The sequence below is a fragment of the Fundulus heteroclitus genome, chromosome 1, assembly GCF_011125445.2.
Source record: "Fundulus heteroclitus isolate FHET01 chromosome 1, MU-UCD_Fhet_4.1, whole genome shotgun sequence".
NCBI classification, from domain to species: Eukaryota; Metazoa; Chordata; class Actinopteri; order Cyprinodontiformes; family Fundulidae; genus Fundulus; species Fundulus heteroclitus.
The window spans coordinates 6,749,518-6,766,333 of NC_046361.1; positions in this window are offsets into that span (position 1 = coordinate 6,749,518).

The window sequence follows — 16,816 nt, forward strand, 5'->3', positions numbered from 1 at the left end:
TGTCAGTATTTTACATAGAAAGAACTAAATAAATAGTTTTGTGAAGAACCAAAGGTATCTTTGGTATGTGCAAATGAACAGCTGCCACTCAGGGCGTACCCACTCCCTGCTCATAACATACCACCACCAGGCACAAAATGGCAGAGAGCACGCCCATTGGATCGGATCGGATTGGATTTTCTAATGACAGAGTTAGTTCATACTTTTCATGAAGACCTGTCATAACAAGTTGTCTAGAAGCTGAAGCAGCAAAGCAGCTCCAAACCATACTACCACCGCCCTACTGAACAATCAGTGTAATGCTGTTTATCACACCAATCCAAAGAATATTTTTTCCAAAAGTGTTGAGGATCATTAGTTCTTTTACAATGAATGTGAGATGTGCTTTTGTTTTCTGGGAACTCTCCCATGGAGACTATTTTTGCTCAGTGTCTGTCTCATTGTCGAATCATGAAGCCCGTATGATTTTGTATTGGGTTCTTTTGTGACCCCCTGGATTAATCAATGATGTGTTCTTGGAGTAATTTTGAGAGGCCAGCCGCTCCTAAAAAGGATCACAGGTGCTCCATAATTTATCCATTTACTTAAAATGACTCTCTCACTTTGGAGTCATTTTCCATACTGATAATGTCACTAAATATGTATCTCATCTGGTATTACATTTCTTTAGGTCAGTGTAGAGCGTGTGGCTTTTGCTATCTTTTATCATTTTGCTATATGGAAAAAAATCTTAATTCATTACGTCTAGTTGTAATCGGGTTTTCGTGTGACAATTAACATTGAACTTAGCCTTCCAGAAATGTGGTTAATAATATCACTTTCACTTCGATGAGGTATAACTGTGGATATTCACACAAAGAGACAGTTCTGGAGGTAGAAAACAAGGAACGCAATCAGTGAGATCTAGAAACTTACATATTTGTGGTTTATCACTATTTCACACTTATACATTTCTTGAAAGTCAAACGTATAAGAAAACATTTTTGGTCTCTGCCAGCTGGTTTATGAATCAGTTTTAAGAGCTTAAAATGGGTGATGGAAGGGCTAAAGCGCCTCAGGAGGGGCTAGAGGGGGAGGGTGTTTGGGTGTATGTGTGTTTGCCTGCGGGCACTGCTCGGGTTCTCCCCAGAGGGTAACAAATGTGAAGTGATCATTTCTTTGCAGTGGAAATACACACAACTATATAAAGAGCTCCAAAGAGCATCCATTCTGCAGGGTAGCAGCTTTTAAAATTCAGCAAGCATATTTAAACAACATATTCAATACAAAAAAAAGAATACTTTTTTTATCTGGCTTCAACTCTACCGCTTTGAGTATAGACAAATACACACAGACTGATCTGTAATGGCCATAACCTCCTTTATAACCCCACTGAGCTACAAAAAAAAAAAACACAGTAAGTGTCTCAGGTTAGAAATTGGATATGTCAAATGCTCACTCTGCCGTGAAATACATAATAGTGAGAAATTTCCCCCTTCTTCCTCTTCTCTTTATTTTCGCCTTCTTATGTTTGCCACAGTGTACAGTGGCCCCTCACCCCTTGTACTGCAGGTCTCATCGTGCTGCTGTCAGACTCATCAGCCAAACTCTTGCAGTCGTCAGCTCTTCCTTAACCCACCATTAGTGTGACTGCAGGAATGATGAGATCTTTCACTGGATTCTTACACACAAACAGGGCACTTTAAAGGAGCAATATGTAGAATTGTTGAATATCAGCAGCTGCTATTGCTATAATCTGTTGTTCTAGGACTACTGAAGCCATTTTTTATGATTATGTACCCGGTTTTGTGCTTTGTTGCAGCATAAGTAGGCTCCCAAATGCACAAATATTTTGCTGAACTGTGTCGGTCTTGAAATATTTTTTTGTCTAGACGCAGTGTTGCTAAACAAAATGAAATGTTCCTGAACTCTTCAGACAAAGCACTGAAAAGAACAACTTTGTTCAATATTGCCTTTTTATAGGAAACAAAAATAACTTTCCTTCAATAACCTTACCACTGTTATACCATTGTCATCTCCAAGCATCAGCAGACATACAGAAAGACAATTACCTCCAGGGAGCTGAGAGTCATAGAAACAATTGGATGTTGTTGAACATCAAGACAAAGCTTTGTTCCTAGCATCACACTCTGTTTTGAAGCAATTTAAATACATTTTAGTTAAAGCTTGTTACATACTCCATGAGAACAAAGAGTATTTGTCTCGTAGTCGCGGTGGGAAGAACACGAAAAAAAGTTTGTTTCGGCTCCGTCTATTCATACTGCACGGGACACTCAGCTGAACAAGTCAGCCCAACATCACTGAAGATCGGAGGACGGGGGCCACAAAGAGCTGAAAGTTGTGTAGTAGACACATAATAGCTCACGGTGTGCTCTGCCGCTATCTGGAAAGACTATGAACACTGGGGACGTGCAGGGCTACGGGGACTGCCCCGCAAGGAGAAAATTTACGTAACCAATGCAAGTGAGTGGAATTAGCATGTTTGACCGCTAAAACCACCAGTAGTCGCACACCCCTTGAGAAAAAAGTTCTGCCCCGACATTGAGTAAGGACAAAGCAGAGAGACCCTCCAAGACAAGGCTGAGAGACCAAAATGATGTCATTTGCTACGGGAGCAAGACGAATTATCTCGGCTCTCTTGGAGTATGTAGTGGCCTTCAGTCTGATGTAAAAGAACAAAGTGAAACATCAACATTTAGGCTGTCTCTTTCAATTTTAACTGTTGTCATTTTTCGTAATTTTTACAATTTTATCAACAAAAAACTGGCTTCATACAACTTTTGCATATTTTTATCTTCCTGATTTCCCCCCATACATCATAAGCTGAGTGTGTGTGATTCGCTCCTTACACAAATGTGCATATCTGCACACCTTGGTTCTCACACAATAAGGTTGATATAAGTATTTTCAGTTAATATCCCCACGTTCGAAGTGAAGTCGAAGGCAGCATAGCCAAGTTTAAAGCTAGGTAGAGAAGTATAGGCCACAAATACCACTATAGTGCTCGTGAACACACACATACACGCAGAAGACACTGAAGCATGCAACTGAAGTAGAAAACCTGTAGCTTTTTCAAAGTAAAATATCCAAAGTTTGCCCCTAAAAATAAAGGGTAATTATCTCCACGTTCCTTGTGTCAGAAATAGCATTTTTTAGTTCTCAAAAATGTGAGCTCCACTGAGATGTGCTTTTTTATTGTAATGTGTAAAAACACATACTTAATCAACATTCAATGCCAGAATGTCAAAAATATAAATGTAAAACATTTATTATACATGTTTGATTATAAATTAATTTAAAAAAAAAAACATAGTGTCTTCATCAAACAAATTTGAGCCATGCCAGACTTAAGAAGACTGACATGGCTTAAAATTCAAGTCTGGTTCAGTTGAAGTGTGGATCATTGCTTTACATTTTAATAACAAAGCAGACAAGACAAATAGCACTAACAGAGCTTAGCTGTCAACTGATATTCACTTTGGACCACTAAGAATATTTTAGAAGACATCAAGTGTAAATCTCTTTTGCACAACAGAATAGCTTCAATCTTCTAACATTTTATAAAGATTTAAAGTAATGTGCACCAGTGTAACTACACTCGGAAGTGCATTTAATATGGACAAGGTGGACAATTTTTTTCTTTGTCTGGGTTTAATGAGCAGTGTTTTAGTGTGACACAACAGCCATTCTCTGCTGGCGTAAGGAAAGAGACAAAAAAAGTGAAGTTCCTGAAAAGCAGTGGTAATCATTCTACAGGTACTGATGGGCTGAACAGATTGACAGCTTCTACTTAGATGTTTACTAGAGATATTGCTTTTGAAGAAACACCATTATAAAGGTTCCCCCGGTTGGCCCTGACATTTCAGGAGAAATCTTTCTGAAAGGTGACTTTTTAACGGTGCAGTCTCCTGAACATAATAAACACAAAAAAATAAAATAAAATAAACACTTGCCTACATTTGACTAAAAATTTAATCTAGTAATGTTTCTTTGTCTGACCACGTCAAATTTCTTGTCCCTATGCTAAGCCATTAATGGACATTAAGATGCTAAAGGTTATGGGGAAATAATTATACACTCTTATTTGGATGTATGATCTCTAACATCACATCTTTATATTATAAATGTGAAAAAAGTTCATAAAGAAAATCAACTTGGACTTAAAGTCTCAAAAACAAAAACATATGGTGGCATGTGTATGTTGTCAGTGCCTTTAATCTGATACCCCTAAATAAATCCTAGTACAACCACTGGCATTTAGAAATCACAAAATGATGATCTAAGTTCATGTGCTGGTACTTCAACTCACATATAAATCAATTTGTTCTGTGAAGGTCTCTAAGGTTTGTTAGAGAACATTAGAGAAGAAAGAGCATCATGAAGACCAATAAAACAATATCCTGAGCGTCAGACAACTAAAAACCTGTCAAGACATTACTGTCTACCTTAAATGACAAGCCTGGCATGTAGAGCATTACACACAACAGGCGCTGGGCGCGGCGCACTGCTAAGCATGCATTTTGCACCCAAGTTAACGAAACAGATTAATGTTGTGACAATATCAGGGCGCCCAAAATCAAAGATAGCCTGTTACAAGACTGTTGTGTTCAAGATGGATGAGAAGCTAGCAGTATTGGAAGGGCATATCTTTTCAGTTTGTCAGTTAAAGTTGAGTTTAAAAAGTGATTAATATGAGGTTTCTATCCTACATGAAACTGTTGGTAAATACAAACCTGTTTCCTTACAATCGATTCACTCTGGTTATGTTGAACGGCTAGCAATTGTGAAGGAAAATACAGTCAACAGCTAATGTCCTCATAAAAATATCCTGGCTTTTCTTCTGATGGCAGTCCTGAGGTGTGCGCATTTGCAAGCCATCCACTATGTGGAAGTGCCTATAACAGAGAAGCATGCTACACAGTAACTCTGGAGAAGTTGCAGAGGTAGAAGTTGCAAAGATAGAATCTATCTACATGAAAACCTTTAGTGGTGCACTCCATAAAAAAAGGCCGTTTTTAAAGAGTGGCAAGAAGAAAGTCAATATTGAAAGTAGAAGTGGTGGACTCATCTGATCAAATGAAAAACTAACAGTACACTTCACAGTGTATACATAATCCCCAAGGTGACACAGTATGGTGGAGATAGAATTATGCTATGGGAATTCTAACTTCAGCAGGGTTGTCGACATTGATCAAAGCCGATGGGAGAATGGATTGAGGTAAAAGCAGGGCAATCCTGGAAGAAAACTTCCATTACCCTCTCTAACATAGAAAGTATTCCTTGGTCAGTGCGTCTGTGTTCTTTTTGTGTGTTTTTGTGTGCTCTGTCTTCTCTAACCCCGAGTTGGTCATGGCAGATGTACATGTTTTACAGGTCATATCTTTAGTTTCAGAATAATGACCACATGGTTATCTCTCATAAAATAAATGTAAACTTTGATTTGACTTTCTCCTCTCGTCAAGCTAGCAGCAACCTTATAAGAACACTTCCGGGTGAAAAATGAAATACTGTAACTTCCTATTCTGTTTATTCAGAAGTTTAACACTCATATATTGTATTTACTTACTATGCTTTGCCTCGTTCATTTTGTTGTAAATTATAATGTAAATTTCAACATCACTATTTAGAATTGAAAACAAAACTTTTAAATGTGGATTTAGAAAATTGTTTACCAGCATTAAAGAAAATCCAATGAGAAGAAGAAAACTCTCCAAATCATAGTTGGTGTAATATACAATGAAGCAATGGATAATACTGGGAAAACTGGGATAAACTGGTGTTAATTTAGTCATTACAAAGATAAAAAAACTCAGATTAATTCATAAAATCAACATGAACATGTTTTAATATCTTTGTATTATTATTATTATTATTATTATTATTATTATTATTATTATTATTATTATTATTATTATTATTATTATAATTGTTGTTTGTTTTTTTGTGGTTCATAAATGTCCATATTTCTAAAAGGGTAAATATAACATTTAATACATTTTTGGAATAATTTAAAGAAGCTTTACCACAATGATCTCAAAATCCAGTTGTCCAGGCCCAGTGTCCTGCAACTTTTAGATGTGTCTCTGGTTGAACACACCTGACTTAAATATGAGCTTATTAGAAGAGCTCTGCAGAGCTTGACTACATGCAGGACACTGTTCCTCGAGGGTTGTAGTTTGAAGTTTAGCAGATTTCTGGATGATACATGGAATATTAAACATCCATCCATCCATTTTCTGAATATTAATATTCAGACAATTAATATTAAACAATTAAGATATCATTTTCAAAGGTTTATTTGTCAATTTAGGACAAACTGTACAGGTTTGGATTTCTAACCTACAGCTATGCAGGGTCATATATTTGCTAGATGTTTTTGATTAGGTGAGAAACGTTTTTTCAGTCTTTCAGTCTTGAGGCTTGACTGACATTGAGCCAGAGACTTGACACTTTACTTGGACTTGGAAACAAGTACTTGAGAACATCTCTGTTAGGAACATACACCATATGGCATAATTGCAGTGAAAGCTGGTTCTACACAGTACTGACTCAGGAAGGTGAAAACAAGCCATGCATGCAATACAATGCTTACTAAAAGAAAGAAAGAAAGAAAACCATATATAGTTGCGTTTCCACTTTTCAATTATACATTGCTTCGTATTGGTCAGTCTCATAAAATCCCTTAAATATGTGTGGAAATTTGTGTTTTTTAAAAGCGGTAAAAGTTGAAAAAACTCAAGGTGTATACATTTCTTTGCACAGCACTATAAAATGCTACACTTCATTCCAAGACATGAAGGAAAAAAATCCAGGTGTATGTACTCTAAGGATGAACAAATGACGAAAATTTTGCCTCCAGCTTCTCATCATTCAACAAACTCTTCTCTTGCCTAACTGTTTTTGGGCTCATTCTGGAGCAAATAGACTCTAAATACTAACCCTTATCCTTTAAAACCTTGGTGTAATTGTGCTCCTTTCCTCTGAGATGGGAGTTCACGCCTCTTTCTCCAGTTCTTGCTTCTTTTATGTGTCTGATGTAGTGGTGAATCACGCTTACCCATCTTTTATGCGCTCTTTAATAGACACTCACAGTAATTGCGCTATTAACTTTGGAGACTTCTGGCTTGGGTGTCCGTAAAAGACTGCGTCCCTGTTTTTTGGGACACGATGAGATTGCACAGGGGGATATTTTGGACTCCAAGTGCAGCAATTAAGATGTGCAGACACACAGAGGTTGGTGGTTCAAATTTGTTTTGTTTTTTCAGTGTCATTCTCATGCTATTACATACATTCATAAAGTTTTTGTGGCTAAAATGTAAGAAATAGCATATAGAAAGCAGTTATATTTAGAAATGAAAGGTAAAATGCAAGGGTGCAAAAACTCCAATCAAAGTAGCATTTTCTGGCTTGCAAAGTGTAAACCATAAAGCGATTTTTGTCCTCGAATCTGAGAATGGCAGGCACACACTACTTGAAAAACCAAACATGTTCAGCTTAAACACCAAGGTTTTATAACCTGGCATAAAACAATCCACTACTGCACCCCAGCTGTTCTGCCCCATATAAGGGGTTAAATGACTTTAAGCAGCGGGGCAAAAAAGGCAAGTTGAATATGAGGAGAGTTGGAGGTAGTGGTGGCGATGTGGGCAAGGTGAATGAGGGTGTGGAGAGCGGTTTGTAGTGGTGGTGTTTACGGTGAAGTGCTGGTCAAGCACGGCTGCCTAGTTGTCTTGAGTGACCCCCCGCTATAGATGGTCCGTTGCAGCCTAATTTCATCCTCCACTGAGCAGGGGGACCAAAGGGGAGCAGGCAGTCCTCCGAGGCCCGTGTCAATTCCCCCTCTTATGGGCTTGGAATTGACACGGTTCCCTGAGGGGGCATCAGGTGATGGTGGAAGGGTTGGAGTGATGAGGAGGAGCAGGGGAGCTTGGTCCCACAGAGAGGTTGATGAAAGAGGCTGACTCACTGTGACTAACTGTGGAGGAGACAGCTGATAGATACCTTAGAATTAGAGTCTGTTCCAGTGAATGAGGAGCTTGGCAGCCAAAGGAGGATGAAGACAAGGATTAAATGGGATGATGGATAGCGAGGAGTATTTTTGTATTCTCTAAGTAGGCTTGGATCATAAGTGAGCTGTTCTCTAAGTAGGGTATAGAACAGCTCAGGGTAGAAAGATGTGACATTATAACTGAATATATTTCTAACATGGTAATGCAAAATATCACAAGTCAATTTTAAATATGGGTATTTTCTTTCCTGCCAGCTCTTTAAGTCTTTAAGATAGAATGGTAAAAAAAATGCAACTTCTGTTCTTGAGAGCATTGGCTGGGTGACAAATTACATAAGAAGAACCCCATCACTTTTGGGGTCTTAAAAGGGAGCTAGTACCTTTGCATTTTTTTCTTGCCATAGAGAAGAACAAAACAGTAGACACATGGGGATGGAATGGTTTTACAGATATGAAAAGCTGGTCGGAAGAGGAGAAATGAGAAACCCTTGGTACAATATATGGGTCTGAAATGGCAAAGGAATGAATGACCAGGTTTCATCTGCAGAATGTAAGGGCTTTGATGCTTAAATCTTTAAAATAAACAACACATTTAATTTATTCCTCAAACAGTCAATAGACATGGTGTAAATAATGCTTTCTGCATTTACTTAGATACTTACTGTTAATGTTAGAGTCCAATATAAGACTTTGAAGTAATGTGCACCTTCAGTAACTGTGTAAAGAAATTTACTTGGTATTCTTTTAGCATTTGATATTTTTCCTTTTATTGTTATTTATTTGAATTCATTAACTTTAGAACGGTTTAATTCTGATACAGTGAGCTTCTGTATTTTGCAAACAACAACACAATTAAAATGATATGTAACTTACACAAAGTGCAATCCAAAAGATTTAGCAGTATGGAACTTGTGATGAACGTGTGACCTCGACAAAGTTTGCTGTAACCTGTTTGGTTCTAGGAATTTGTTTCTTTGGATTTAATAAACAAAAACTGTCAACAGAATGTGGAAAAGTGGTCTGCATACTTATGATCTTGAACTTGTAATTATATGACACTATATAAACATAAATCCACAAAAAAGAACATTGTAGTATTTCCAATCACCAAAATTAAGTATATAAAAACATAGCCTAAGACTGATGTTTTTACATTCAGAATTAAGGGAACAATTCATATTGTAATGGCTATCAAATCTCCAACTCAAATTTGAGTTCATAAAAATGTATCCAGTGTGAAAGACAATGTCAGAAAAAAAATGTCTTATAGTAGTAGCTATGAGAACTAACAAGCTGGCAGTCTGTAGAAGGATCTGGTAGCCTTCTGTTGGTGTTGACTCACCTTGGCAAATGACCACAAAAGCTGTAAATAAAAAAATAAAATAAAATAATCAGCCAGGGTTCAAGTAAAAGCTGAAGTTTTGGACCAGCATTATTACTCAAAGTACCAGCATCAGCATTGTGTGGCAATAACGGTGTTACCACAATTCCCTACTTTATATTAGTGAGCAACAAGCCTTTTTCTTCTACACATAATCAACTTGTGTTTTACTTTTTTTTAACTGTACTCCATTTGCACCACATTGATGTAGCTGCCTATGAGGTAAATAAAAGACTTCCTGTTGTGTTTTTACAATGTAGCCTTACATTATTTGATGTTGGTTGATATCTCAAACAGATAAACAGTGTAAATTACTTCAGCAATGAAGTAATTTTCCTATCGCTCAGTGGGCATAGCTAAAGTGATGTCATCAACTGGCCAAATCAACTTCTCAAATAGTCATCCACAGTCAAGCACACAAAATTAAGATAAGATAAGATAAGATAAGATAAGATAAGATAGTCTTTATTGATCTCACAATGGAGAAATTCACTGGGTCGATCCGTTGATGTATTAGGGAGATACAGCTTTGTAAGTGTCCTAGGAGGCACCATTGATCTAAATATTAATGTAATCCAATGGAACTGTGAGTACGTTAAAAAATATACTTCTTATCCAGTTTTAAGCAAATTTGATCATGCATGTGTGATTTAGAGCAAAAAGCACAGGCATACAGCGTGCTATGGAAACATGCCACTCAGCCACGCCCACACTGTTCAGCATCAATATGTTTTGTTGGATCACACTTTGCTTGAAAGTTGTAAGCGTTTAAAATAAGTAAATCCATTACTGAAACCGACAACTTCCTGTTTTAAGTGAGCGTGGCTAAAGTGATGTATTCAAATAAGCACATGACTTTAGTGAGAACTAATGTGATATGACTCACAAAAAGTTTGGTACTGCTGCAACCTCGTGTGTTGAAGTTATTACAGTTTCTTCTGCAAGAAGTCAGATTTTGAGGCTTGGCCACGCCCACATGGTTTCATGTTGCACAAAGCTTTTGATAACTTGATTCCCAATGGGTGAAGACTATACTGATTGAATTTGAAGTCTGTAACTCAAAATCTGTAGGAGTTTGCTCAAATACAACACGAGTGAAAGGGACTACATTTTGATTCAAATTGGATGACTTCCTGTAGGGTTTGGACCATAACTCCAAGAGACTCTTTTGTAGGTCCTGAGAAGTTACATATATGTACCGAATTTCACAATTCTCGCAGAAAGCATGGCTTGGGGTGATTGTTTTAGTGCAGCTAGGGAGCGGTGTGGAAGAAATAGGCCACACACACCGAATGTTGGGGTGGATTCTTCTGTAGGGCTGGAATAGGATCGATCACACGGATTTTGATGCAGATCTGATGATCTATGTGGAAAATAGTGTCAAACGTATGGCCATGGCATGACGCTGCACTTCGCCATGCAACCACTGCCACGCCCTCCAGCGAAAACTGTCTGTGCTCCAAATAAAGTAAGACCACCATGTTTTCTGCCTTCTGACACAGTTACAAGTTGATGAGGTCAATAGGGACTAAGAGGGACATTTCCAGCCAAAAAAATGGGACTTCCTGTTCCCAGGGTGTGTGGCTTCGATGATGTCAGCGTTTGACCACATAGAATCATTGGGTCTCTGAGAGGGATCAATGATAACAAATGTGGTTTAATTTTGCAATTCCATATAAAAGTTACAGCATTTTGAATTTTCTGGTGAGAAGGTCAAATTTGAGGCCTGGCCCTGCCACTTCAAGATGCATGAAAACTCAAGATTTGGATAACTTTTAATCCCCCATGCCTACCCTGCATACTGACATACCAAAATCCCTAGGAGGGGTTTGTTAAAGTTCAACATGTAGGAAAATGAAAAATTGCCAAAAATGAATTGAACTTTTACAGCAGCCTAAGCCTATAGCAGCGTAACTTCAGAGGTAGCTCAGGATAACCTAAGGCGCTCTAACTATCAGCCTTATCAAAAAAGAAAGCTTTAAGCCTAAACCTGGGAGTTGGTTCCATAGAAGAGGAGCCTGATAACTAAAAGATCTGCCTCCCATTCTACTTTTAGAGACTCTAGGAACCACCAGTATACCTGCAGTCTGAGAGTGAAGTGCTCTGTTAGGAACATACGGGGTAATCAGATCTCTGATGTATGATGAAGCTTGATTATTAATTGCTGTTCCTGTTCTGATGTTGATTTTTAAGAATCTTTGAGATTACAGTAGCAGAAACACCAGAGGAGCTACACCAGCTATTGGAGCTCTTAGGTCCTAAACCTCTTTAACTTGCTTGCCATTTTACAAAAGGCTTCCTCATGTCTCAGCAGCTCAATTTTATAAATGAAAACATAGCACAAGTGGCAAGATAAATCATCTTCTACTTTTAATTTTCTTTGATGGCTGTTTCTAAGTTAGCTCGACTTTCCCTCTCTGCTGCTCTTTAATATTGTGGAAGTAGTTACCCTTGAACTTGACAGCCATACATTTGATTTTTGTTTTTTAAGACATAATGTAAATGTCTTCCACAAAATGTCTGTTTTATCGTTTCTGGATTAAATGCTACGCTTATCACCTTTAACAATACAAGCAACAATTTCTTTTGTCATGCTGACTATTTTCTCCCTTGTTGAAAGATTTTAGAATAATACATGGCTTTCCACTCATCTTCTGCATCTTTACATTTCATCTTCAGTGCAGTATCTGCATTGTAATCTGTATCTAGTGCATCACATTTTTTATCACTGTCCATGGATTTTGTTCTGAGACAAATATCTTTATAACTTGATAAAACAGAGGTTTCAAGCTTAGTCACATTACAGTTTGGTTTATGAGTTTCTAGAGCTTAAAGAGTGAAGAGGATGGAAATATGGTATGTATTATATATATTTATATTTTATACCTGTTTTTAATACATTTCAATATTTATCTTTTTTTCTTCCCTTTTATGAAAATATTACAACATAATATCATATTTATAACTATATTTATTCAGTGTGTTAGATAAAAGTATTTAGTCTACAGTCCAACATTAATACACTCTGACTGCTGAAGGGTAACTTGAAAGTTTGTGTTTTTTTTTTTTTTTTTAGCAAATTCTTTTCTAGACCTAAACCAGGTCTGATTGTGCTACTTTATATAAAACCATTATTTAGAAATGAAACTGGAAAACAGATCCAAACACACCTCTGTGTGGTGATTTGACCTATCTGGGTATTTATACTGGGGCCACTCAGCTATCTAGAAAAATATGGACCGAAGTGCTTAACAACAAGTGTCTAGTTCCAAATGCAGGCTGTGGGAAAGTCTTACAGTCATACTTGAGGTAATGCAGTTCAGATTTATATGGCTTTGTGATCACAAAAAAATAAACATTTGTGAATATTTTAATACACATCTGTTCACATAGAATTTGTTTTAATAGCAAAAATCAGTCCCATTTAATTGTGTGAGCTGAACGTTAAACTAATTATTGTTGGCATTTGCTGGCTAGCAACGAGGGAGACAGCAACACATCGTGATTCATCTTTACACTAAAATCAGCCTAAACAGACAATATAGTGAAATTTAGCAATTCAAGAAGAACTATGTTTAATTGTGGCATGTTGATCGAGGCAACAGTGGTTGGACATTACTGATTGTCTATTCAAAAGATGTTCTTCCTTAGAGAAAACACTCAGGTGGATGGAATTTCCTGCATGGCATTTCTGCCTGGTGCACCTCTTCCGGTGCCCATGGGTCAGCTGCAGGTTTATCAATCAGGAACCACTGTTCACCAACGTTTCACCCCTTTTAATCCTAGAACGTCTCCTGGTGGTGGGGCAGTGACAGGGACGTCTCCGTGCCACCCCCTGCAGCTGACAGGTGTTACCCCATGCAGCTGACAGGTGTTACCCCATGCAGCTGTTGCAGGGGTTAGTTGTTCTTTCCCCAACACTTGTTCTTACTTCTCAGGTAGAGCCAAACGCTACTTTTTCTGCCTCCTCCTCCAGTTCCCTCACCACCTTCTTTAGTCTTCTTCCAGTCACTGCTGCATCCCTCAAGAGGCGCATTGTGGGCAGCCCCACAAAGCCATTGCATCCCACCTTTACTGGATAGATGGTGGTCTTCCAGCCAGCCTCGTTTATGTGGCCACCATCTCGGCGTACCTGGCCTTCTTCTACTCAAAGGCAGCCTCAATTCCTTCTTCCTGTGAGATTGTCAGTTCGATTAGGTGCACTGCTGTTGCATTGATCGGCCAAACAACAATGTCAGGATTGAGAGATGCGGTGGTGATCTCTGTGGAGAACAAAAGTTGTCTGTTTAAGTTAAAGGCAGAGTCTGTGTTTTTCTAGAAGTTTCCCCAAGTCCCTTTTTGAATTACTGTGCCTGCGCAAGACCGTCCTACCTTGTTCTTCCACTCCTCAGTGAGATTGCGTGAAGAAAATCTCCCAAATCCACTCTGGTCTTGTTTCTGTCTACTAAGGCCTTCCTCTTCTTCTCATACCCCCTGTTGAGACTGAGGTCTTTTGGAGTGTGAGGGGTACTCCTGAAGACCTTCTTTAACTGTATGGTGGGATCAGACTTGTTCTATGGTGTGGTCTGTTGGAGGAGCAGCTTGTCTGTAGCTGAGAGGAAATGGCTGGATAAGCTCATTAGGAGAGCCAGCTCTGTCCTGGGATGCCCCCTGGACCAGGTGCAGGTGGTGGGAGCCAGAAGGATTGTAAGAAAAAACACATTACTGATGGACAATGCTGTGTCATTATGCATAATGACGTTTTAAGTTATTTAATGTTTAAAGAAAAAACTCTCAGTCTGTTAGGTATTTTCCAGTGAATATCAGCCCTAACGGCTCACGTCAGGACAATAGTTGAAAGGGTGATTCGGGCACTGATCTACATTGTCTACTTGTATATAGTTTTCCTCTGAACAGGATTACCATCTATAGGTTTAAGTTTAGTTATAATTAAAAGGAGAACAGTCAGATATTCCCAAATCTACAGAACTTAGATATAAACAAATTTGATGGACAAATACTAGAAAGCAGTAAATTATTCATCAATATAACTCAGATTTAAAATTTTCTTGCAGATTTGAACGTTCGCAGTAGATTTACAGTAAAGGCCAAGGACTGTTACACCAGTTTCAGCAAAAGATCAACAAGAAAACCAAACAGTAAGGTTCGCCTGTCCTGACATTTTGGCATCTTGCTATTTGTTACGCTTTAGGAAATTGACAATAAATGACTTTGAAATGTTCTGCTAGAAATTCAAAAATTCGGATGCATGCATAGGTTCTTTGCTGGGTACCCTGGGTTTTTCCAACAGTCAAAACACATGACTTTTAGGTTCATTGGTCATTCTAAATACCCTTAGGTGTGTGTGTGTGTGTGTGGGTGTACCTGGTTGTTTGTCTATTGTGCTGCTGTGATGAACTGGTGGTCTCTCCAGGGCGTACCATGCTTTATGCCCATTGACCGCTGGAGATGAACACCAACTCCCCCACCACCCTGCAAGCACAAGAGGGTATAGACAATGGATAAATGGACTACCAGTTAGCTAACAGTTTTCCAATCAGTGTAGTACTAATAACAACAACGTGTATTATAACAATAAATTTATACTTAAAACTGGATTAAACAGTATTACCAGTGGGCTGAATAAAATGTTAACAGAAAGTGATTCAGGCTACTATTTAAGAATTTATGCTACCTGTTTCACTTCATTAACATCTTTTACGTTTTCATATAGTGTAGATGAAATATCTACATATCACAGGAACCACTGACATATTAAATGTGGTCGAATGAATTCAAGGTTCCTATCTGTTTTACCCTAGAGCTAGACTCATGCACAAACCTTCATTATCAGCGTTATTAGTCGCAGTGAGAGCAGCTCTTAGTCGTATCGACCAGTCTACTGAGATCTCACAGTGCAAATTGGAAATATATCACGTCCATCAGCCGTTACCTCCATCCAGCTTGGCAGCCGCATTTACAACCATTCCATATTTATAAATAACACAATTGTGATGGGGTGGGGGCGGGGGTAACCTTGAAAGGGCTTGTGGCATTGTTTTTTATGATACTCATCCGAGGTAATTACACATTGATTGAGTCTCCTGACAAACAGCGGGGTCGAACAAGAGGCAGAGCTATACCTCTATGTCTTTTGGTGTCTTCCCCTCCTCTGGTTATGAGTGATAATTCTGAGGGTCCTGCTGCTGTGCTTCGCTCTTAAATGTACCTCTCTAAGTGGGCAAGGAGGAGGAGCGGGCCAACAGTAAAAAGAGTAAGAATGTGATATTTCAGTATCACTTTACAGCTCTGGTCACAGATACAGTGACATACCAGTTGTAGCGCATAAATCTGATCTGAGGTGGGGAGAGAACCTGATAGGGGGTTAACTAACAGTTGGGATTTGCAAGACTAAGAGATAATTGCCTGTCTTCTCACCCCCTAATTTTATAAACATAAAGCCATGTAACAAAAATTGTTTTCCCTTTGTTAATGTTCTCTGGGGAATGTATGTAAATTGCTATTATACTGTGTTATTGGAATCCAAAGTCAAATTTGTTGTTTGAACCCACAAACTTGGTAAATTTAATTCTGATTCTGATATTATTACAGATATATACATAATTAAAGAGTGTTAATTAAATGTAGCCTCAGCAGAATCTAATGCATTATGAAAAAAAAAAATGTTAGCTTAATGATGAGTAGCTTACAAAGGTATTCACATCCTTTGAAGTGTTCACAATTAGCCTGTATTTACAAAGAATCCTAAAACTGAAAGTCATTTCAGGATTTTTTTTTGAATTCTCCGAATTGTAAGACTTCTTAGAATTTTACCTTGGTAAGAAAACAGTCATCAACAAAGCATCTTAGTCCTTAACAGAGCTCCTAAAGTGAAAAAATGTTTTACAAGTAGTGAGGAGAACTTTTAGCGAGTCTAAGAGCACCTGAAGCAGGGAAATTGGTTGTAACAGAGAGAGCTGATTGGCTGGTCCACCACCTAAACAACAATGGTTGTGGATTTTTTTTAAATAATTGGTTATTACAGTATCAGTATTTACTCTCAACACATCTGGAATATATGTTGTATCATAGTGGAATTATCACTTAAGTTATTTTTCATCGGTGTAGAAGCTGATTTACAAAAAAGGATCATTATGTTTAAAATTACCTCTTAAAACTGCATATAAATAAAATAATGTACATGTGCAGACTATGAATAATAAGAACAATGCACATTTGTGGCTTAGTTCAATAATGTACCCATAATTATTAGGTAAAGGGAAAAAATGTCATAGGAATCGCTGTAACCCACAAAGCAATCATCTGACCCAAAGTGACATTTCAGTCTAAAGGTCATGGAATGTTTCTGGAAAACCTCGCCCTGTTCTGATTCCAACAAATGACAATTATGTGCAGTGTCAGAGAGGGTTTTAGGGCTGCGGCACAGT